Here is a 23,500-nt window from a genome sequence, read left to right as displayed (position 1 = left end):
TATTATAATCGATTATTTAAATAATTCAAGAGAAATAATTAATGTGAAATGTTCTTATCAACTCCAGCTGGACATTCTATATCCTTGATTACACAGAGCTTTTATTGTTCTACTTGTGAAGATGAAATAAACATTTCCCAAGTGCTCTAACTATAGTCAGCCATGTTCTGCTGCATTAGCTACGAGCAGCCATTGAACATTTTGTGATTAGGTTTCCTACAGTGTAGAAACAATCCATTTGGCGCAACAAGTCCACATTGACCCTCTGAAGAGTGATCCACCCCAACTCATTTCCCTCTGACAAATGCACCTAAAACTATGAGCAATTTAGTGTGGCCAATTCACCAGACATGCATATCTTTGGACAGTGGGAGGAAACCCATGCAGACATGGGGAGAATGCACAACTCCACATGAACAGTCACCCAAAGATGGAATCAAACCTGGGTCCCTGGAGCTATGAGGCAGCAGAGCTAACCACTGAGCCACCGTGCTGTCCCTTTTTGTGCTGCTCACTCACGAGCAGCCTTAACATTTCGTATATTTACCTCTATAAAGTTTCACTAGGGACCTATGCTACAATAGTGACTACTGTACAGTACAAGAGTACTCTGTTGATAGCAAAATATCTCTGGAATATCCTCAAGTCATGAAAGTTGCAATGTAAATGGGCTTTTCTCATTGGTTGTTCTGACTCATCTAAAAGATGACAAAGTACAGCACCCCCTCAATTTTTAAACTCTCACATAAATGTCATGATGTACTCAAATTCTGGAGTGGACTCAACTCTTTAAGAGCGTCATAAAGGAGAGGGGATGCAAATATAAAAGGGTTTAAAGTTCAATTACAGATTGTGAAACCTAGATAATTGAAGACAGAGTCACAGAGATGTACAGCACGGAACAGACCCTTTGGTCCAACCCGTCCATGCTGACCACATATCCCAACCCAATCTAGTCCCACTTGCCAGCACCCGGCCCATATCCCTCCAAACCCTTCCATTTCATATACCCATCCAAGTGCCTCTTAAATGTTGCAATTGTACCAGCCTCCACCACTTCCTCTAGCAGCTCATTCCATACACGTACCACCCTCTGCATGAAAATGTTGCCCCTTACGTCTCTTTTATATCTTTCCCCTCTCACCCTAAACCTATGCCCTCTAGTTCTGGACTCCCCAACCCCAGGGAAAAGACTTTGTCTATTTACCCTATCCATGCCCCTCATAATTTTGTAAACCTCTATAAGGTCACCCCTCAGCCTCTGACACTCCAGGGAAAACAACCCCAGCCTGTTCAGTCTTTCCCTGTAGCTCAGATCCTCCAACCCTGGCAACATCCTTGTAAATCTTTTCTGAACCCTTTCAAATGTCAATGGTGTAAGTGAAAGGACAGAAGCAAGAAGAAACAGGAAAGAATGTAATGTGATTTTGGAATATGGTGGACAGAGTTGTCGTGCTGGAGAAGAAAACAGAGATAGGGAGGATGAAATCATTGAAAGAACTCAATATAAGAACTGGAATTTTAAATGTGCTGATCTGTGAGAACAGGAATGAGACTGATGCCTCATTTTCTCCTGATGCAAAATCTGTACACTTTCTGTCCTTTCACAGCTTTCATGAATGTAATGATTCTTTATACTTAACTATAAAAAAGATTGAAAAAAACTACCTCTGGTATAGTGTCATGGGCAGAATAATTGATTTGGCTTTTAAAGAGGAAACCTGCTACTGATAGCCAGCCTGCTTTGGTTGTCATACACTGCTACTGCTAACTCTCAGTTTGGCCTTGAAGTGATCACTTGCAAAAAAAAGACCCACCTGCATCTAAGTGCATCTACAGATCAATAATAAATACCAATCTTGTCAGTGAAATCCAACTTTGACTATGTATAAGAAATAAAGAATGTAATTTACTAATGATGTATTCACACATTTGTGATATCCCAATGATGCAAGTGACCAAATATTTTATATTTAATTCTTTTTAAAGTTCCTGTTTCGGCAGGTGACATAGAAACCTGCTTATTATAGTTTTACTGGGCAGTTGTCCGTTCAAGTTGTCTTTCTCTTCCAGAACTGGCTGACCTTCATGTTCCAATACTACGTGATGCAGCAAAATGTTCTTTAACAGATTGTCTCAACTTACACTTACCTATTAACTAAAACTTTTGGGGTTTTTTACATGCAAGATACTCACTGAACAGGAATCCTTTGCACCCTTTTTGGCACCAGCACACAGCACACTTTCTGTTATCGCAGGATGGTAGGTGTAATACTGTGCACACAGCGTCCTATCCATGACAATTACGTTCACTTGCTGCAATGTGTCTGAAATTTTCTCAGTTGTAACTGAGGTGAGCCCCCAACCTGCGACATTACAAGTGGTCTCCATCTTTCACAGCCATTCCAGTGTTAGGTGGGCTCAGGACACTCACTAACTTGTTCAGAGTTGCTTTGCCATTGAGCTGGAATTACATTTGAGTATATTCAAAAACAATTCAGTTTTTAATCACAGTGTTTACTATAGATGTCTATTTGTATGTAATGCATACGGGCAGTTATTGGGCCTGTTTTGAGCAGCTGGGAACTATAGATCTGTGTCTGGGTGTTGTGTTTTTCTGCAGTGTTTTTCTGCAATGTTTTTTGCAAGGAAAGAAATTAAGCATTATACAGATTAACCATGGCATGTGTTTTTCAAAACGCATACCTGGTTCTCCAGTGTGGTAGGCACAAAACAGGCAGCCATTATCATCCATGATATATAAAGTCATAGAGTCACAGAGATATACAGCACAGAAACTGACCCTTCGATCCAACTCATCCATGCCGATCAAATATCCAGTACAAATCTAGTCCCATTTGCCAGCATTTGGCCTACATCCCTCTAAACTCTTCCTATTAACATACACATATCCAGATGCCTTTTGAGTGTTGTAATTGTATCAGCTTCCACCATACAGCATTGTTCAAGTGTGCTTGCAAGGGTAATCCCAGCAAGTGCAGGCCAGTCAAGTCAACTTTGGTAGAAACATTTATTTAGGTTAGAATTAATAGTCACATGGAAAAAAGTGAGTTGATTAGAAAAGGTCAGCATGACATTCTAAAAGGGACATCAGGTTTAGATTATTTACTTGATTTTTCTGAAGTGGTAACAGAAAAGATCAGATGCTATATATGTGGTGTACATGAACTCCCAGAAGTGCCACACAGCAGATTTATAAGTGAAGTTGTCATGATATAAAATAAACAGTAGCAACAAGAGTTCAAAATTGGCTTGGTAATTGGAAACAGAAAGCAATGATCAATGGATTTTTTTCAGGCCAGAGGAAGGTCCGTAGTGGAGTTCCACAGGGATCCTGATATACATTCCTGATCTATATATTGGCATGTAAGTGGATGTGGAATTTGAAAGGATTGTAACTTGTGAGGAGGACAATGTCAAACTCCAAAAGCACAATTTGGTAGAGTGGAAGATGAGGTTTAATGTAGATACATGAGGTAATGGACTTTGGCAGGAAGAATATTGCAAGACAAGATAAAATGAAGGGTAGAATTCTAAATGAGCTGCAGGAACAGAGGGACCTGGGTGTCTCTGTCCACAGTTCACTGAAGGTGGCAGGACAGGTGGAGAAAGCAGTTAGTAAATCATAAAGCATCTTTGAGTTTATAACAAGAGGCACATAGAACACAAGAACAAGGATGTGATATCGAATTTGATAAGGCATCTTTGTTAGACTTCAACTGCACTATTGTCTATAGTTGTGGGTACCACATTATAGGAATGATGTGGATAGGTTGGAAAGACAGTGCAGATGGAATTTACAAATATATTACAGGAATGAAAAACTTCAATTTTGAGGGTCATTTGATGAAGTTGGAACTATTCTTCTCGGAGAGAAGAAGGCAATGAGGAGATTTGATGCATGTTTTCAATATTATGAGTGGGCTTGATAGAGTAGATAGGGAGGAACTGTTACTGCATGTAAAGAAATAATAATCAGAGGGTATAGATGTAAAGTGATATGCAAAAGAAGTGAAGGTGAGGTGAGAGAAATGTTTTTCAAACAGTAAAAAGTTAGTATATAGAATGTACTGCCTGGATTTATGGTGGACGCATGCTCAATTGAAGCATTTTACAACAAATAAGGGTAGGACTTATACTATTAATGACAGGGCCTTGGGTAAGTTGTAGATGAGAGGGACAGAAGCGTTCAGGTACATAATTCTTTGAACTTTGCATCAGATACAGACAGGGAAATTAAAAAGACATTTAGCATGCTTGCCTTCACTGCTCAGTCCTTTAGTATAGGAGTTGGGAAGTGTTGTTGAGGTTGTACAGGGCAATGCTGAGGCCTCTTCTGGAATATTGTGTACAAGATAAAATGAAGGGTAGAATTCTAAATGAGCTGCAGGAACAGAGGGACCTGGGTGTCTCTGTCCACTCGGTTAGAGGAAGGATATTATTAAACTGGAGAAAGGTCAGAAGAGATTTATCAGGATGTTGCTGGGATGGAAGATTTGAGTTATAAGGAAAGGCTGGATAGGCTGGGACTTTGTTCACTGGAGCATAGGGGTTTGAGAGGTGACCTTATGGAAATTTATAAAATAATGAAGGATATAGATAGAGTTAATGGTAGCGAGTTTTGAGAAGGTTCTGGATATAAGTTTTCTGGCTGAGCTGGAAGGATTGTTTTCATATGTTTTGTCACCATACTAGATATCATCATCAGTGAGCCTTCGGCTAGGCACTGTTGTTAGTGACCCGCTTTCTATTTATGTGTTTAGGTTTCCTTGGGTTGGTGACATCATTTCCCATGATAACGTCAGTTCCTGTGATGATGTTATTTTCTTTTTTTTTCTCAGAGGGTGGTAAATAGGGTCCAAGTCAATGTGATAGAGTTCTTGTTGGAGTGTCATGTTTCTAGGAATTGTTGTACGTGTCTCTGTTTGGCTTGTCCTAGGATGGATATATTGTCCCAGTCATAGAGTCATAGAGATGTACAGATGGAAACAGACCATTTGGTCCAAACTATCCATGCCGACCAGATATCCCAACCCAATCTAGTCCCACCTCCCTCCGACCCATATCCCTTCAAACCCTTCCTACTCATATACCTATCCAAATGCCTCTTAAATGTTTCAATTGTACCAGCCTCCACCATTTCCTCTGGCAGCTCATTCCATACACGTACCACCCTTTGTGTGAAAATGTTGCCCCTGAGGTCTCTTTTATATCTTTCCCCTCTCACTCTAAACCTATGCCCTCTAGTTCTGGACTCCCATGCCCCTCATGATTTTGTAAACCTCTATAAGATCACCCCTCATCCTCTGACCCTCCAGGGAAAACAGCCCCAGCCTGTTCAGCCTCTCGCTGCAGCTCAAATCGTCCAACCCTGGCAACATCCTTGTAAATCTTTTCTGAACCCTTTCAAGTTTCACAGTATCTTTCCTATAGGAAGAAGACTGGAATTGCACGCAATATTCCAACAGTGGCCTAACCAATGTCCTGTACAGCCACAACATGACCTCCCAACTCCTGTATTCAATACTCTGACCAATAAAGGAAAGCATACCAAATGCCGCCTTCATTATCCTATCTACCTGAGACTCCACTTTCATGGAGCTATCAACCTGCACTCCAAGGTCTCTTTGTTCAGCAACACTCCATAGGACCTTACCTTTAAGTGTATAAGTCCTGCTAAGATTTGCTTTCCCAAAATGCAGCACCTCACATTTATCTGAATTAAACTTCACCTGCCACTTCTCAGCCCATTGGCCCATCTGGTCAAGATCCTGTTGTAATCTGAGGTAACCCTCTTCACTGTCCACTACATCTCCAATGTTGGCGTCATCTGCAACTTACTAACTGTACCTCTTATGCTCGCATCCAAATCATTTATGTAAATGACAAGAAGTAGAGGACCCAGTACTGATCCTTGTGGCACTCCACTGGTCACAGGTCTCCAGTCTGAAAAACAACCCTCCACCACCACCCTCTGTCTTCTACCTTTGAGCCAGTTCTGTATCCAAATGGCTAGTTCTCCCTGTATTTTGTGAGATCTAACCTTGTTAATCAGTCTCCCATGGGGAACCTTGTCGAGCGCCTTACTGAAATCCATATAGATCACATTTACTGCTCTGTCCTCACCAATCATCTTTGTTACTTCTTCAAAGAAATCAATCAAGTTTGTGAGACATGATTTCCCATGTACTATCGAAGTGGTGTCCTTCCTCATCTGTATGTAAGGTTATGAGTGAGAGTGGGATATGGCTTTTTGTGGCTAGTTGATGTCCATGTATCCTGGTGGCCAGTTTTCTGCCTGTTTGTCCAATTAATGAAGACCCTACCACTAATAGGATAAGTCCTACACCTATTTGTTGTACAATGCTTCAATTGAACATGCCTCCGCCACATTTCTAAACAGTACATTCTATACCCTAACTTCTTGCTGCGTGGAAAGCATTTCTCTCACCTCACCTTTGCTTCTTTTGCACATCACTTTAAGTCTATACCTTCTGATTGTTTTTCCTTATGTGCAGGAACAGTTCCTCCCTATGAATGGGTGCCCAATGAACACAGTCCACTGATTTCTCAGCAACAAACCAAAACAAATAGACAAAATGCATTCAGAAACCCTAGCAACTCTCCCCTACATCAAAGACATCTCAGAAATGACTGCCAGACTACTCAGTCCTATTGGCATCATGGTAGCCCACAAATTAACCAGCACACTAAAACAGTAGCGAATGAAATCAAAAGACCCCATAGAGATAACAATCAAAACTAAATTCATTAACAAAATGCCGTTCAAGAGTTGTAACAAACACTACATTGGACAAACAAGCAGAAAACTAGTCACCAGGATACATGAATGCCAACTAGCCACAAAAAGACATGACCTTCTCTCACTAGTATCCTGACATACAGATGAGGGAGGAAATCACTTCGACTGGGACCATCCCAGGACAAGCCAAACAGAGAGATGCATGAGAATTCCTAGAAGCATTCCAACCGCAACTCTATCAACAAACACATCGACTTGGATTCCACTCAGTACCCTCTGAGAAAAAGAACAGGAAATGACATCACCAACCCTAGGAAACCTAAACACATAAATAGAAAGTGGGTCACTGACACTAATACTTCATCGGAGGCTCACTGATGATGTTACCTAGTAAGGTGATGAAACATCTGAAAATGAACCTTCCAGCTCAGCGAGCATACTTACATCCAGGGTTAGTGGTCGTTATTTTTTTCCCTAGATTGGGGGATTTCAAGACTAGGGGATATATTTTTAACATGATAAGAGAGAAGTTGAAAAAAGGCATGAAGGGCAAATTTTTTGCACAGAGAGTGATTTGCATGTGGAATGAATTTCCTGAGGAAGTGGTAGATGCGGATATAATTACAACTTTTAAAAGACATTTGGATAAGTACATGAATAAGAAAGATTTGAGGAATATAGGCTAGGATCAAGTAGGTGGAACTAATTTAGTTTGGAATTTTGTTCTGCATGGACTGGTTGGACCGAAGGTTCTGTTTCCGTACTGAATGACTCTATGACTCTATTCAAATGGATATCAGATGGTTAGTGTGTAAGGGAAGGGAAAAAGCAGATGATTGGCTCAAAGTAATGATAGTTGTTTGAGAGTCAGTGCAGGCTCAATGGGTTGAATGGTCTCTTCCATTCCATAAAAGTTCTGTGTTTCTGTGACACAATCATGTTCAAATTTGATTCCCTTTCAAAGCCAGGCAGACTCATTATCAGTTCTCACACCTGAAGAAATACAGCACAAAAACTGTATTCTTCCATGTGTCTGAATCTTAATGTTTGCTGTACCTTAATTGATAAAACTGACAGACTTCAATAAATTTATATCCATTAAATTAACTCTTAAGAAATTGAACACATAAAGCTGTTACTTCCCTTTGAAATAAAACATTTGTTTATTTAAATTAATAACTTGGAACACCACACAAGAAATGGAACAATGTTATTAAAATTCATACTTTGAGTAACATGATATCATTTTCTATAGTTTTGTTGTTATACTGTGGATGGGGGTGTGGCTTCTTAATCTGCAGTTTTTGCTGACTTTTCTCATTGTGTAAAAGAGAATGTGCTCCAAGAATGACTTGAAGAGGTCCTTCCCTGCATATCATCAGATGGACAGATAATTATTCCTCATTTTCATAAAAAAAACAAGTTTGAGGCAATCATGAGAAAAGAAACAATCGAGATTTCAAACAGTGTAAGAATAACTAGCTGAACAAAATGGAGCAACGCGTAATATTTACTATTCATTTCATACCGAAGTCAAAACTTGAATGTACAATGCAGAAAAAGACCATTTGGTTCAACCTGTCTATGCCAAGAATTTGCTACAATCTATACTATATCTTTGCATTTTTTCTGTAAGCAATTATGCATGTCTCTCACCTGTGTTCCATACCAATGTACATTAGTGTTGCATTTAAATTGCAGCTCAGTCAGTACCTGAAAAATTGTCATCTTATTGAAATGCTTCTTCAGACTGCTTCCAGAATGTTGTCTTTTTTCTTCAAACATCCAGTAATTACATTTTTCCTTTAGCTTAGCATTTATGCAGCATGTAAATTACAATGAAAAACATACACACAATGGGAAGTATGGCTTTTCATAGAATCTCTATAGTGTGAAGCAGGTCATTCAGCCCATGGAGTTCACACTACCCCTCAGAGGAATATTCCCACCCAGACCCAATCCAATCCCTAAAACCCTGCATTTCCTATGTCTAATCCACTTAACCTGCAAAGCCTAGACAGTGCAGGGCAATTTACATGGCCAATTGACCTAATCTGCACATCTTTGGATGGTAGGAGGAAACCAGAGTACCCAGAGGAAACCCACACAGAACAGGGAGAATGTGCAAACTCCACACACACAGTCACCTGAAGCTGGCATTGAATCTGTGTCCCTGGTGTTGTGAGACAGCAGAGCTAACCACTGAATCACCGAGTCACCACTGTGATGCTTATCTAGACATTGAAAATAAAATTGAAAACAGTTGAAAAATACTCAATGTGGAAAATCTCGTTGGGAGAGCATATCTGACCTGTCACCCTGCAAAATGTGTGAGGTAATTGGCCAATCCTTACCCTCAGTGTCACTTGTGTTCTCCCATACCACCACGTGTACCCCTGTCAATGATGTTAGCAATGCTGGATCTGAGAAATTCCCAATGTAGAGAATCTCAGTCTTAGCCCATATCTTCCATTTTTCACAGGCACTGAAAGAAACAGATGATGTTCCTGCCCATTCCACAGCTCAACATCAATACCATACCAAACTCAATTTATGCTGATCCCAAGTTAATTTCTGTTTCTATAAGCACAATCCCAACAAGAATTGCCCAAGTTGTGTTCCATTATGTATGGTTCAGTCCTGGCCATTTGCTAACTGCCTGCTACTGTGAAAAAGCTTCATTGGTGATTTTGTGATCCTTGTAGCTGGAGTGTAAGGCTCCAATAACAAGGGCCATATTCATGAAATCAGACTCAGTGAATAATTATGAACATACTTTACTTTGATAAGAGGACATGATGTTGGTATCACCAAGCCATTATTCATGCAAGTTAAACCTAGTATGTGCAATGGTTGTTTTGTACAAACTGTAAGTTTCTCAGAATGTTAGGAAAATAATCACATTTCTGATAATGTTGACATGTGAAAATACAGCAAAATAATTAATATGTCATCACTGGAATAGTATTTGTTCTTTTTAAATCTATACAAATCAATGATCCAGCAAGCTTATTAGTGCACACACAGACGGAGACAAAGATATTCTTGAAGACATGATTTTGAGTTATCATGAATTTTTGATGACAGACTTATCAAAGTAAATCATGCTCACATTAAAGAGCCATATCATGTTTTGCCGTTTATCAGTAAGATCATCGATGAAAGTAAACTCGTAGTAGTTGATGTGTTCTGGGTGTGGGAGACACGAAATTTATAAATGCAAGTCAGTAATCATAATAATACCTCATTTGTACACATGCACATGTCAACTTACCTTTTACAACATGCTGCTGTCAGTATCCATTTCGGACAGATCAAAGCCCCTCCACAATGTTGTTCATAATGTTTTGTTTCACGATTGTAATTTTGGATAGAGACCATGTAAGGTTTTGAATGGGGTTTAACTTTATGACCCCCAATAATTTCCACACCATGATCTGTATTTAAAAAATAGATAATGGGCGGCACGGTGGCACAGTGGTTAGCACTGCTGTCTCACAGCACCTGAGACCCGGGTTCAATTCCTGACTCAGGCGACTGACTGTGTGGAATTTGCACGTTCTCCCCGTGTCTGCGTGGGTTTCCTCTGGGTGCTCCGGTTTCCTCCCACAGTCCAAAGATGTGCGGGTCAGGTGAATTGGCCATGCTAAATTGCCCGTAGTGTTAGGTAAGGGGTAAATGTAGGGGTATGGGTGAGTTGCGCTTCGGCGGGTCGGTGTGGACATGTTGGGCCGAAGGGCCTGTTTCCACGCTGTAAGTAATCCAATATTGTGAGGTTATTAAATCAATGAAATGGGCACTAAATGACGATGAATACATCTTTAAATAGGATTCCTCTCATACTCACTTCCAAGGTATGTTTAAATGCGATATAGTTTTATAGAATTGTAACATAACTAAAACATGATATGGAAATTGAGGTAACAGTAACTGCCCTTGATATTAAGGAAGCATTTAACTTAGTGTGACATCAAGGAACTTCAGTTAAATTTAACATCAGCGTTGTCAGGGGTAAATTTTCAAACTGCAGCCACATCTAACGCAAAAGCAAATGGTTGTCATTTTTGAAGGCATGTTGTCTTGGTGCAAGCCATCAATGTCAGAGTTCCTCAGGGTAGTGTCCTAATCCCAACCATCTTCAATTGTTTTATTAATAACATTTTCTCCATGATAAGGTCAGAAGTGGAGATTTATAAAAATTCGTTCATGGGATTTTGGCGCAACTCACTGGCTCAACATTTATTGCCCATGTCTAGAGAAGATGGTGGTGATCTTCCTTCTGAATCCTTTGCAATCCATGTGCTGTGGGTAGACCTGCAATATTGGTAGGGAGAGAATTCCAGGATTTGACCCAGTGACACAGAAGGAATGCCAAAATATTTCCAGGTCCGAATGGTGAGTGGCTTACAGGGGAACTGTAGGTGTGGGTGTTCCCATGTATCTGCTGCCTTTGTCCTTCTAGATAATAGTAGTCATTGGTTGAGAAAGTGCTGTCCCAATTGGTGAATTCCTATAGTGAAGCATGTAGATGATACATGTTGTTGCTATTATATGTTATTGGTGGTAGGAGTGAATGCTTGCAGATGTAGTGACAATCAAGTGGCTTGTTTTATCTTGGATGGCGTGAAGTTTCTTGAGTGCTGTTGGAGCTGTGCCTGTGCCCGCAAATGGGGACTATTCCATCAAATGTCTGATGGTGGAAAGGCACCGGAGATGAGTTATGCATTGAAGGATTCCTAGCCTCTAACCTAATCTTATAGCCACTATATTTATATAGAAGGCCAGTTCAGATCCTGATCAGTGGTAACCCCAGGAAGTTGATAGTGGGAGAATTGAGTGTTGGTGATGCCATCGACTGTCAAGGAGCAATGGGTAGACTCTTTCCTGATGAAGATAAAAGATTCACTCCAGTGTGGATGCATGCAATTCCATCCATCAAATTCATACTTACCCTCTGAAAGCATCTCACCCAGCTACCCTATCCTTGTAACCCTGAATCATCACTAATCCACCTAGCCTTCACATCTCTGGACACGATGAGCAATGTAGCCTGGCCAACCCACCTAGCTTGCACATCTTTGGACTGAGGGAGGAAACTGGAGCACCTGGATGAAGTGGGGAGAATATGTAAATTTTACACGGACAGTTACCTGCAGGTGAAATCAAACCGAGCTCCCTGCCACTATGAGACAACAGTGCTAAGCACTGAGCCACCGTGTCATCATTGCCTGCCACTTGCACAGTATCCATGTTTCTTGGCTAGATAGGTGCAGCTCTAGTAACAATCAAAGTTCAATATCATTCAAGACATTGAACCACTTGACTGACACCACTTTCACTATCTTCAAAATTCACTTCCTTTATCAATTGGATGAATTGTTTCAAGATGCACATGCACAGCAATAACTCACAGCAGCTTCTTTAAAATTACTGCTTAACTATATTGACAGCCAGGGATGTCAACTTAGTAACCTGAAGAACCTTGAAAAAATAAATGCCTCAAATAAAATTATCGAAAGATGTAAGAGGAAAATTTAACATTTCTAATCAAAATTCACAACAAATTGTGAAGTGTCTCAGGAAGCATGCATAATTTCATATATCAGAGAGAAATGTCTGATCAAACTGATAAGGTTGTTCAGTTTTCCAACCTTACATCCTTCGTTGGGTTCCCACGGAATTGGCTACATTTCCCAATGTGCTTAGGAAAGGGGCTCAAAGCTACATAGGTCTATTCTGAGCTATTGTTGTACATTTAAATAGGAAACTTAATCAATTGTCTGACTTCAAACAGTTTAGGAATCCACGTTATTTAAGGAAAACCAGGATTCGTGCAAATCATTTTTCATTAACATGCTTGAGTTTTTGATTAGGATTGATGGAGAGGATTGATGTTAATACTGTTGATGTGATGAACAAGGAACTCCAAGACGCTCTAGGTCATTGGTTTATATCTGGAAAAACAGGCTCCTAACATTGACATCTGGAAACTCTGTTGCAAACCTCCAGTCCAAAATGCAGTGACCCCTGTTTTCTGTAATTCAGTCAGTTTTTATATTCATTTTGTGACTGTCCTTTTTATTCCATGAACCGTAGTTTAGTCAAAATCTGCAGTGTGATGCCTTGTTAAATGCCTCTTGGAAGTCCTTGTTCATCACACCAACAGTATTAACATCAATCCTCTCCGTCAATCCTAATCAAAAGCTCAAGCATTTTAATGAAAAATGATCTGTACTAATCCTGGTTTTCCTTAATTAATGAGACAATTGATTAGGTTTCCTATTTAAATGTACAACAAAGCTCAGAATAGACCTTTGTAGCTATGAGCCCCTTTCCTAAGCACATTGGGAAATGTAGCCAATTCTGTGGGAACCCAACTCAGGATGTAAGTTTGGAAAACTGAACAACCTTATCAGTTTGATCAACAATCATGAGGTGATAAGGAAGTACATTGTTAGCAGTGTTCTGCCTCATCTTCTCTCTGGTGACACAGGCTTCCAAGGTCCATATGTGACAGGAACTAAGTGCCGATCACCATACATGGAACTTTGCACTGGTTGCTCAGACAGAGTTGTGCACCTTAGAGGGAGTATTGAGGCTGACAGTGGTAACAAATATCCTGGAACTAATGAAAGTATGAAAGGGATAGCAGTGGAATCTGTTTATTGATAAGGAAATGTGATATAAGTGCTTTTAAAAAATAATATTGTTCATGGAGTGTGGGCATTGCTGGCTAGTTCAGCATTTATTGAGCATCTTGAATTAATAACAAGGCAGATAAGAGTAACCAGATTACTGTGGGTCTGCAGTTACATGCAGGCCAGACCAGATAAGGATGCCAGATTTCGTTTCCAAAAAGAAATCGGTGAACCTGGTGGGTTTTGTTATGACAATTGGCAGTAGTTACTCGGTTGTTATTTGATTAGCTTTTTGTTCTTGATTGGACTTGATGGTCCGAATGGCCTGCTTCTGCACTGTAGCGATTCTATGATTAAAAAATGAGGTCTGCAGATGCTGGAGATCACAGCTGAAAATGTGTTGCTGGTTAAAGCACAGCAGGCCAGGCAGCATCTCAGGAATAGGGAATTCGACGTTTCGAGCATAAGCCCTTCATCAGGAATCAGCGATTCTATGATAGCTGTATAAAATATTGAATTGCGATACTTTTTGAGGAAGCCTTGCCTTTATTTATTCTGAAAATTGTATGTTAGATGAACCACAATTTTAAACTACAATAGTAGGCTGTAGGATGGCCTAAATGGAGACCCGCATATTAAAACGTATATAATATTGAACTAGAAATAAGTGGAAGAATGGCTTTGTTAATAAAACATGATGTGAGTACAATACAGAGGGATGACCAAAATTCAGGAAATGGGATATAGAAGCAATCTGGGTAGACGAGAGACTGATTAAGGCAAGAGGTCACTCGTGAAAGTTGTTACATGTTCCCTAACAGCAACCACACTTTAAGACCATGTACCAGGGAGTATAGAATGGTAGTTTGTCAATAGTGTACAGAAATTATCGTGGAAGATTTTATCCTAAATACAGATAGAAAATGGGGTAAATATAGGGGAATAGGTCTGGGTGGGTTGCTCTTCGTAGGGTTGGTGTGGACTTGTTGGACCAAAGGTGTAAGTAATCTAAACACCAAAATTGCCAAGGCATGTTTTGTACACAGAATGTAGTACAAATTGACCATGGACAATCACCTCTACATTAGTTTACTCTCATTCATTGATAAAATGATGGAAGCGGTCAGGTGTTAAGTTGCACTTACTCAATGATAACCTACTCACTGACATTCAGTTTGGATTCAACCAGACCTACTCTGTTCCTGACCTCCTTGCAGCATTGATTCAAACCTAGAAAAAAAAGCAAAGAGATGAGGTAAAGAATGACTGCCCTTGATGTCAAAACCCCAGCTGATAGATTATGATTTCAAGGACCTGATAAAACTGGAATTTAATGAGAATCACTTTGCTGGCTGGAGTTATACCTGGCACTTAGGGAAATGGATGTGGTTGTTGGAGGTTGGTCATTTCAGCTCCAGGACACCTCTGAAAGAGTTCTTCAGGGTAATGATCTAGACCCAACCATCTTCTGCTGCTTCATCAATGACCTTTCCTCCATCATATGGTCAGGAGTGGGGATGTTTTCTGATGAATACATAATGTTTAGCACCATTCAGGATCCTTCAGGTACTGAAGCAGGCCATGTTCAAATGCTGCAAGACCTGGTCAACAACAGGCTTGGAATGGTAAATCATAAATAATCATTTTGTCACAGAATCATCAGCCAGTGACCATCCCCAATGAGACAGAATCATCAACTATTGCCCATGCATTTTCTATGGCATTGCCATGGCTGAATTGCCCCACTATTAACTTAGGGGCTCTTACTGAGCAGAAATTGAACTGAACCAGCCATATGAATACTGTGGCTACAAGAGCAGGTCAGATGCTAGGAATTCTTTAGTGAACAACACATCATTTGACTCCCAAAACATGACCACTATCAACAAAGTAGTTATCAGTTATTCAATCACCTCAAACCATTTTTCGGAAAATTCAAAACAGAAAACCCTTTGAACAGATGCAGAAAATACTTTATGTCTAGCACTAAAGGAGGGAAATGAGTTGCCTTTATTTGAAAAACCTCAATGCATTTGTTAGCAATGATTTACACTCTCTACAATAACTCTTAGTTAAACAACATGATGTGTTGTAGCATGTGGTTTTCAATGCTGCCTGTAGATAAACTTTTGATTTTTTAAGAAACCCACCAAATGTACAATGCCAGCCTTTCTCTTGTGTGACTCTTGCAATAAATGTGGTTCAAGCTAAAATCCTCTTCACAACATTTATTGAAGTTTCCGCTTTTCATTGCTTTGTTAATATTTTTTTGAGTACCTGTTCACACTTTTAGTACAACAACTCAATGATGCCTATAGATCTATATATTGATATATATATCAAAATCATTGCATTGCAAATCAATCAAGCACAAGAGCTAGGATGTTGTTTTAATTTTAATTATAAAGGAAAATCAGGAACTTGGAATATGATTCATGTGGGCACCGTTTCTAAACTTACTGCAGTCTCATAACTTCAGTTCATCACCTCTAACATATGATCATCATGTCTACACATTGAAATTTGAATGAACTTCAAGTAATCAAGCTGTTGATTAGGTCAAATTTGTTTCTGAATGTATGGTCTCAGTTTCCAGCTTCACAGTATTCTGTAACGGCAGTTTGGGCTGTGCTAAAGATCAGTGATGTGCATCCCATGCATGCAATGTTTACTTCAGTTGTTGCAGTAGCTGCATTTTGTAAGAATTTAAAGATAATTAGAAAAGAAAATATGCATGCGTTTATCTAAGTGTAATGTTCCATTTAAAGCAAACATTTTCAATCATATTACTTTGGCACAGAAAGTGAGGAGGACTTTCTCTATCGTAGACAATTATGGAAGCTCAATCATTGGGCACGAATGATATGGAGAGAGTGCAGCGAAGCAGCATTGATGTCGTTAGTCAGGATGATCTAACTGAATGGTGTAGCAGGCTCGATGGGCTGACTAATCTCCTCCTATTTCTATGTTCCTAACTGTAGATGTGTGCAATACTTTGAATAATTGGATTAGAAATATCAGGCTGACTAGAGCAATTATCAAAGGATACTGGAGTTTTCAATCTGACATCACGCAAAAGGGAATTGTGCTTGTATAGAATGAACTGCCAGAGGAAGTGGTGGAGGCTGGTACAATTACAACATTTACAACATCTGGATGGGCATATGAATGGGAAGGTTTTAGAGCGATATCAGCCATGTCCTGGCAAATGGGACTAGAGTATTTTAGGATACCTGGTTGGCATGGACGAGTGGGACTGAAGGGTCTGTTTCCGTGCTGTACATCTCTATGATACTATGACAGAGAAATGGAACTATTGGTGAGCTGGGAGAAACTATGAAACTATTCTTATAAATCTACATATCTGCCAGAAGGAAAGCGATCTGGGGAAGTGTTTTGTAAAGCACATTCTTATTGCATTAGTTAGCTAATGCAAAATTCATCTATTTCTTAGTTTGATGTATTAGGTTCTAGATAAGTGATGTTTGTTTTTCATCGGTTTACATTTGTATTTTACTGTAAAAGTGATAAAACCTGCGATCTTGTTATTGTCTGTTCCTATTGGTGTTGGGAAATGGCGTTCTTTTTCAACATGATTAGTTTCAGTGGGGATTTAGAGCAATGCCAATTTGCATTTTATTATTGGTTCAGGGCATGTGAGTATTGTTGGCCAGGCATTTATTAACCATCTCTAATTATCCTTTAGATTAGACACCAACTTGGGGAGGTGACATTTTGAGATGTTTAATGAGGGAGTGACGGCCATTATAAGGGTCCCTTGCTTGAATTGATGATCCAGGAAGCACATTGCCACCATGGCAGTGATGTCATCACTCCTTTGCTAATTGCTCCTGCATTCAGAAACATCAATGCCAGGAAGCAGCCATTAATTGGGACACTAGGCTTGTTCCAAGATGGTGGCAGTGGAGTTGTCATACTCGTGCCTTTGTTCTTAGTCAGGGGCCTATCTGCTTCCATCTGCCTTTCTTCTTTCTCTCTCTTTCATTTACTTTTGCTTCTTTTTTTTCTTGTTTTCTTCCTTCTTGCTGGCATCAGTCTCACTCCTGGCATGTCAGCAGTGGGGGGAGCGATCCCCTTCCTGGAGTGTCAGCAGTGGGAGCAGTCCCCTTCCCAGAGTGTTAGCAATGGGAGTGGTCCCTTTCCAGGAGTATTAACAGTAAGAGCAGTCCCTTTCCCGGAGTGTCAGCAGTGGGAACAGCCCCTTTCCTGGAGTTTTTGCAGTGGGAAAGGTCCCTTTATCGGAGTGTTACCAGTGGGTGCAGTCCTTTTCCTGGAGTGTCAGTGAAGGGAGCGGTCCCCTTCCTGCAGTGTCAGCAGTCGGATTGTTCCCTTTCCCGGAGTGTCAGCAGTGGAGGGAGGGTTCCCTTCCCAGAGTGTCAGCATCTGCTATCACATTTTTACGACCCACAACTTGTACGGTTTGTGTATTAAATGTCTGTAACATAAGACTCAACAAAATAGTCTCATATTTTTATCTTTAAATCTTTGCAAGAATGTAAGAGGATTGTGATCCGTGTTCACAACAGTTTTGGGCACATTGTTCATCACATAAACATTAAAATGTTGTAAGACCAGTACCAATCTCAACAATTCCTTTTCGATGGTAGAGTATTTTCTCTAGTGGGTGTTGAGTTTCTTTGAAATGGAGCCAATTGGCCATTCAATTCCGTCATCATCTTCCTGTAGTAGTACAGTTCCAACTCCTATATTGCTAGCATTGACTGTAACTTTGAAGGGCTTCAAAAAATTTGTGTAGCTAAAACTGGTGTGGTGGTTAACACTGCTGTTAAATTCTCAAATACCTCCTGACATTGTTCTTTCCTGTGAAGTTTTGTGCTTTTCTTCAGTAAATCCGTCAGAGGTGCTACCACGCTGCTGAAATTCGAAACAAACTTCCAGTAGGATCCACTTAATCCCAAACATTGATGCACCTCTTTCTTTGCGGTTGGTCATGGAAATTTTTCGATGGCCCTTGTCTGCACATTCCTTGGGGTCAACCTTCCATGTCTCAAGAACATTAACTCTGCCTTCATGAATTCTGTTTTCTTTAAGTTTATCACCAGTTTTGCTTCTCGTATTCATTCAAAGAGCTCTGCCAACTGTACCATGTGATCTTTCTATGACTTGCTAAAGATCACTACATCATCCAGATAAACTGTACAGTTTGTTAATCCAGCCACAGCTCTGTCCACGAGTCTTTGGAATGTAGTCGGTGCATTCTTCATTCCAAAGGGCACTACTTTGAATTGATATAGCCCAAGTAGGGTTACAAATGCAGAAACCTCTTTCACCTTCTCTGATAAAGGTACTTGGCAATAACCACGTACTAAGTCCAGCTTTGTGATGCAAGTGGCTTGTCCAACTTTGTCTACACAGTCCTCCAATCTTGGTGTTGAATATGAGTCTGATTTTGTTACCTCATTGACCTTCTGATAGTCCACACAAAATCATTCAGTCCCATCAGGTTTGGGAACTAACATGATTGGCGAACTCCACTCAGACTCGGTTCGATGATATCTTTGTTGAACACGGATCTACTTCCTTCTGGACCTGTGTGGCTTTGACAGGATTAATTCTGTAGGGGTGTTGTTTTATCAGAACAGCATTCCCTCGTTTTACCTCATGCACAATAGTATTAGTCCTCCCCATCTTATTCCTGAATATGTCTTTATACTGCTGAAACAAACCTTTCAACTGGATTCTTTGCTCTTCAGACAGATGGTTCACTAGCCTATCCCACTCCTCAAGCACTTCCTCATTATTTAACGTATTTTGATGCACTTCAAACTCCACGACATCTGGATTTGATTCCTCACTCTGTGAGGCAGTAACTAACACCTGTTTGTCCAGTTCTCTGTCTCTATTAACGTAAGATTTCAATGTATTCATGTGACATACCCAATACAGTTGTTTTCTATCTGGCATCTTTACCAGATAGTTTACCTGACTCAACTTTTTCTCAATTAGATTGGGACCACTAAACTTGGCTTTGAAGGGATCTCCTACCACTGTTAACAATACTAACATGCCATCCCCACAGGAAAATGTCTGAATTTTAGAGTTTTTATCTGCCACCTGCTTCATTCCAAGTTGTGCCTCTCCAGGTCGTGTTTAGCTAATTCACCGACACAATTTAATTTCTCTCTCACCTTAGATACATAATCCAAATGTGAGATCTCTGACTTTGGTCCTGTAAATATTTCTTTAATTAATTTCAAGGGCCGTCTCACTTCATATCTGACTATTAACTCAAAGCTAATGAACTGAGTAGATTCATTTGGGGCATCTCTAATGGTAAACAATAACTTTTCGGTTACTTCCTTGAAAAACTCAATCAACTTTGTGAGACACTATTTCCCTCGCACAAAACCATGTTGACTGTCGCTAATCATTCCTGCCTCTCCAAATGGATAAAATATCCCATTCAGAATCACTTCCAACAACTTACCTATCACTGAAGTATGACTTACAGTTCGACAGAAATATTTGCATCTTTGGGTTGAATCTTGCATGTTTTCGACCATTGCGTTAAGCTTCTTGGAGGGATTTCAGGTACAAGGCCTGGTTTGATTTTTGCCAAAAAATTACCTTCTGCCCACATCACATTTGAGAAGCTGCTGTGCATTTGGTCAAGGATTGACATTGCCTGTCATGAACAAGTCATGGTGCATCAGCTACAAAATCACAGTGTCCATGGCTAAATTTCTCTTTTATATGAACACTTGTCACTCTGCAATTACTACACAACACACTGGATCTGATAGTAGCTACATCCCATCCTTACCCCCTCTAGGTCATCACTACCCAGTCCATAAACCCACTGTCAGCCCAGAGCTTGTTATTGTCCAGGAGGGGAATATTCACATACAGGCAATCACTTGGACAATCCCAAACATGAATTACTGTTCACAGAAAGCAAAAGTGAACACAAACAAAATTGCTAGAACTGAGTCTCACCCTGACAACGTGAACCAGATTTTAGATACATGACCAGCTAATATTTGACAGTGAGCTGTTGTCTGCTGTACCCAACTCTCATTGACTGGATCAAGGTGTCAATCAGGTTCTGTCTGGTTTGAAATATCCAATGCAGCTGAGTTCGGCCATGGACAAGGAGAGCTTAGTCCATGCCAATCTCCTTGTCCTACTTGGAATACTGCGCCCCTTCCCCGGCTCCTCACTAACTATAACTTTGTTTTGTTGCCTGCTCCAATGGTGCAGGCCACAGTACACCAAGATGGTGCAGCACACTCTGTCCAGACCATACTGGGGGACACCAGCCCCTCCAGACAAGTCCAAGCAGCTCACTGCCCTCAACAGCCCAATACCTTGTTCCTGTACGAACCTGCTTCACCTCAGACCTGTGCTCCTCATCACTCAGCAAGTGGTGTAATGTGCCATTAGCCATATTTGCTGTGGGTAGCCCTTGACCTCCAGTAACCAGTTTTGTGAGGCACCTGGACTTTCAAAACGCTGCAGAGTACCCCAGGATGTAGGAGTCATGGCATTTAGATTAGATTCCCTACAGTGTGGAAACAGGCTGTTCGTCCCAACCAGTCCACACCGACTCCCCGAAGAGTAACCCACCCAGACCCACCTCCCTCTGACTAATACACCTAACAATTTAGCATGGCCAGTTCACCTATCTTGCACATCTTTGGACTGTGGGAGGAAACTGGAGCACCTGGAGGAAACCTACACAGACACGGGGAGAATGTGCAAACTCCACACAGACAGTCGCCTCAGGTTGTAATTGAACCTGGGACCCTAGTGCTGTGAGGCAGCAGTGCTAACCACTGAGGCACCATGCTGCCCCTAGTAGGGTAGTGGGCATACTCCTCCAGGAAATAGTAACAGGGATAACAGGATCACCTGAACATTAATGGAATGAAGACCCTTCCATTAATGAATTCTGCAGCGTGGTGATAAGCCCTTCTCAGTGCCACGTGTGTAGAGCTGATGGTGCCCAGGACCTGGAGGGATGCCAGCTATATTTCTGAATCCTATTGCCTGGGATACAGCAGTGACATCATCATTGGAAATGCAATGTTCTGGTTGACGTTACACAGATGGCATCAGTCACTGTTCTGATGTATTTATGGGATCCCACACAGATCTCCCATTGCTCCCAGGAAGGGACCAGTCACACGTAGATAGGGAGAGGATGGTCTCCCATTCCTACAGCCCTCAGGTACCACCTCAGCATCCAGCACAGTGTCCCGAGGCATACAGAGCTTGGGTTAGCACTGCATTTCTCTATTTTTAGGAAATAGAATTGTTGTGGAAACTTCTGGCCCTCTCATGCATCTCTCACATCCTGATGGAGCCTGTGTCTGTACCTGATGCTCCTTGTCCTTTGCAGCAGTCCCTTGTTGTTGCTGTATAACCTGTAGGTAGTTAAAAATCACACAACACAAGGTTATAGTCTAACAGGTTTAATTGGAAGCACACTAGTTTTCAGAGCGCCGCTCCATCAGGTGGTAGTGGAGGGCTCAATCCTAACACACAGAATTCATAGCAAAAATTGACAGTGTGATGTAACTGAAATTATACATTGAAAAATTGATTGTCTGTTAAGCCTTTCATGTTAGAATACTGTGATAGTTTCACTTCTTTCAGGTGTAAATCACAAAACCTTTTTTTAAAAAGTTGCATTCTCAGGTTAGCTGTTAACAATGGTGATAGCCAGACAATATGTTGAAGGTGTTGGCCCCCTGTGTTCTCTGAGTTGACGTTTCGGGCATGAGCCCTTCTTCAGGAATTCCTTCTTGCCCATACGTTGACTCTCCTGCTCCTTGGATGCTGCCTGACCTGCTGCGCTTTTCCAGCAACACATTTTCAGCTCTGATCTCCAGCATCTGCAGTCCTCACTTTCCCCTGTGTTCTCTGTCTATGCCATGATGGTTAGATTGATTCTAATCTAAAAAGTGAGAAAACAGAGTTTAACATGAATTCATGCAGTTTTTGAGCAAAGTACAATGTAACCCTGAAAGTACAAATTCACCCCACAAAATATATGTGTGTTTGTGGGTCTTTGTCTGTCTGTGTGTGTTTGTCTGTCTGGGTTGGAGGTTGTGAGTATGAGAAAGTGTATGTGTGTGTGTGTGTAGTGAGTGCAGAGTGTCTTAAGTCTATGAGGGGGTGCATGTGTGAGTGTGGCAGTGTGTGTGTCTGTAAGGGTGTGTGGGTGTCTGTGTGCGCGTCTGAGTATATGTGTGTCTGTGTGTATGTGTGTATAGGAGTGCCTGTGTGTGTGTGAGAGTATGTGTGTGTAGGAGTGTCTGTGTGTGTATTGTGCAATGGTGGTCACCTGTAATGTGACATGAACCTGAGGTCCCGGTTGAGGCCCTCCCTATGGGTACTGAACTTAGCTATCAGCCTCTGGTCGGCCACATTTCACTGCTGCCTGTCCCGAAGTCCACCTTGGAGGATGGTCACCCAAAAGTCTGAGGTCGAATGTCCTGGACCACTGAAGTGTTCCCCAACTGGGAGGGAACACTCCTGTCTGTTGATTGCTGGGCGGTGCCCGTTCATCCATACTTTGCTCAAAAACTGCATGCATTCATGTAAAACTCTGTTATCTCACTTTTTAGATTAGAATTAATCTAAACATCATGGCATAGACAGAGAACACAGGGGGCTAACACCTTCAACATATTGTCTAGCTATCACCATTGTTAACAACTAACTCGAGAATGCAACTTTTTAAAAAGAGGTTTTGTGATTTACACATGAAAGAAGTGAAACTATCATGGTATTCTAACAGATGAAAGGCTGAACAGACAATCATGTTTTCAATGTATAATATCAGTTACATCACTGTATAGTTTTGCTATAAATTCTGTGTGTTAGGATTGAGCCCTCCACTACCATCAGATGAAGAAGCAGCGCTCCGAAAGCGAGTGTGCTTCCAGTTAAACCTATTGGACTATAACCTGGTGTTGTGTGATTTTTAACTTTGTACACCCCAGTCCAACACCGGCATCTCCAAATCATCACCTGTAGGTAAGCAGTGAGTACACCATCCAGCCCCACAGTGAGACAAGCTGCTCATGGA

The 23,500-nt window shown here is 40.9% G+C and overlaps 1 pseudogene; it reads right to left on the bottom strand.

Annotated features, from left to right (window-relative positions):
* LOC132835807 (granzyme A-like) overlaps positions 1-20,851 on the bottom strand; it is a 30,369-nt pseudogene extending 9,518 nt beyond the window's left edge.
* Between the last annotated feature and the right edge of the window lie 2,649 nt (positions 20,852-23,500).

The sequence above is a fragment of the Hemiscyllium ocellatum genome, chromosome 1 (assembly GCF_020745735.1).
Source record: "Hemiscyllium ocellatum isolate sHemOce1 chromosome 1, sHemOce1.pat.X.cur, whole genome shotgun sequence".
Lineage (NCBI taxonomy): Eukaryota > Metazoa > Chordata > Chondrichthyes > Orectolobiformes > Hemiscylliidae > Hemiscyllium > Hemiscyllium ocellatum.
The sequence above is the reverse complement of the archived record's forward strand: the minus strand, read 5'-3'. Positions and strand labels throughout refer to the sequence as shown.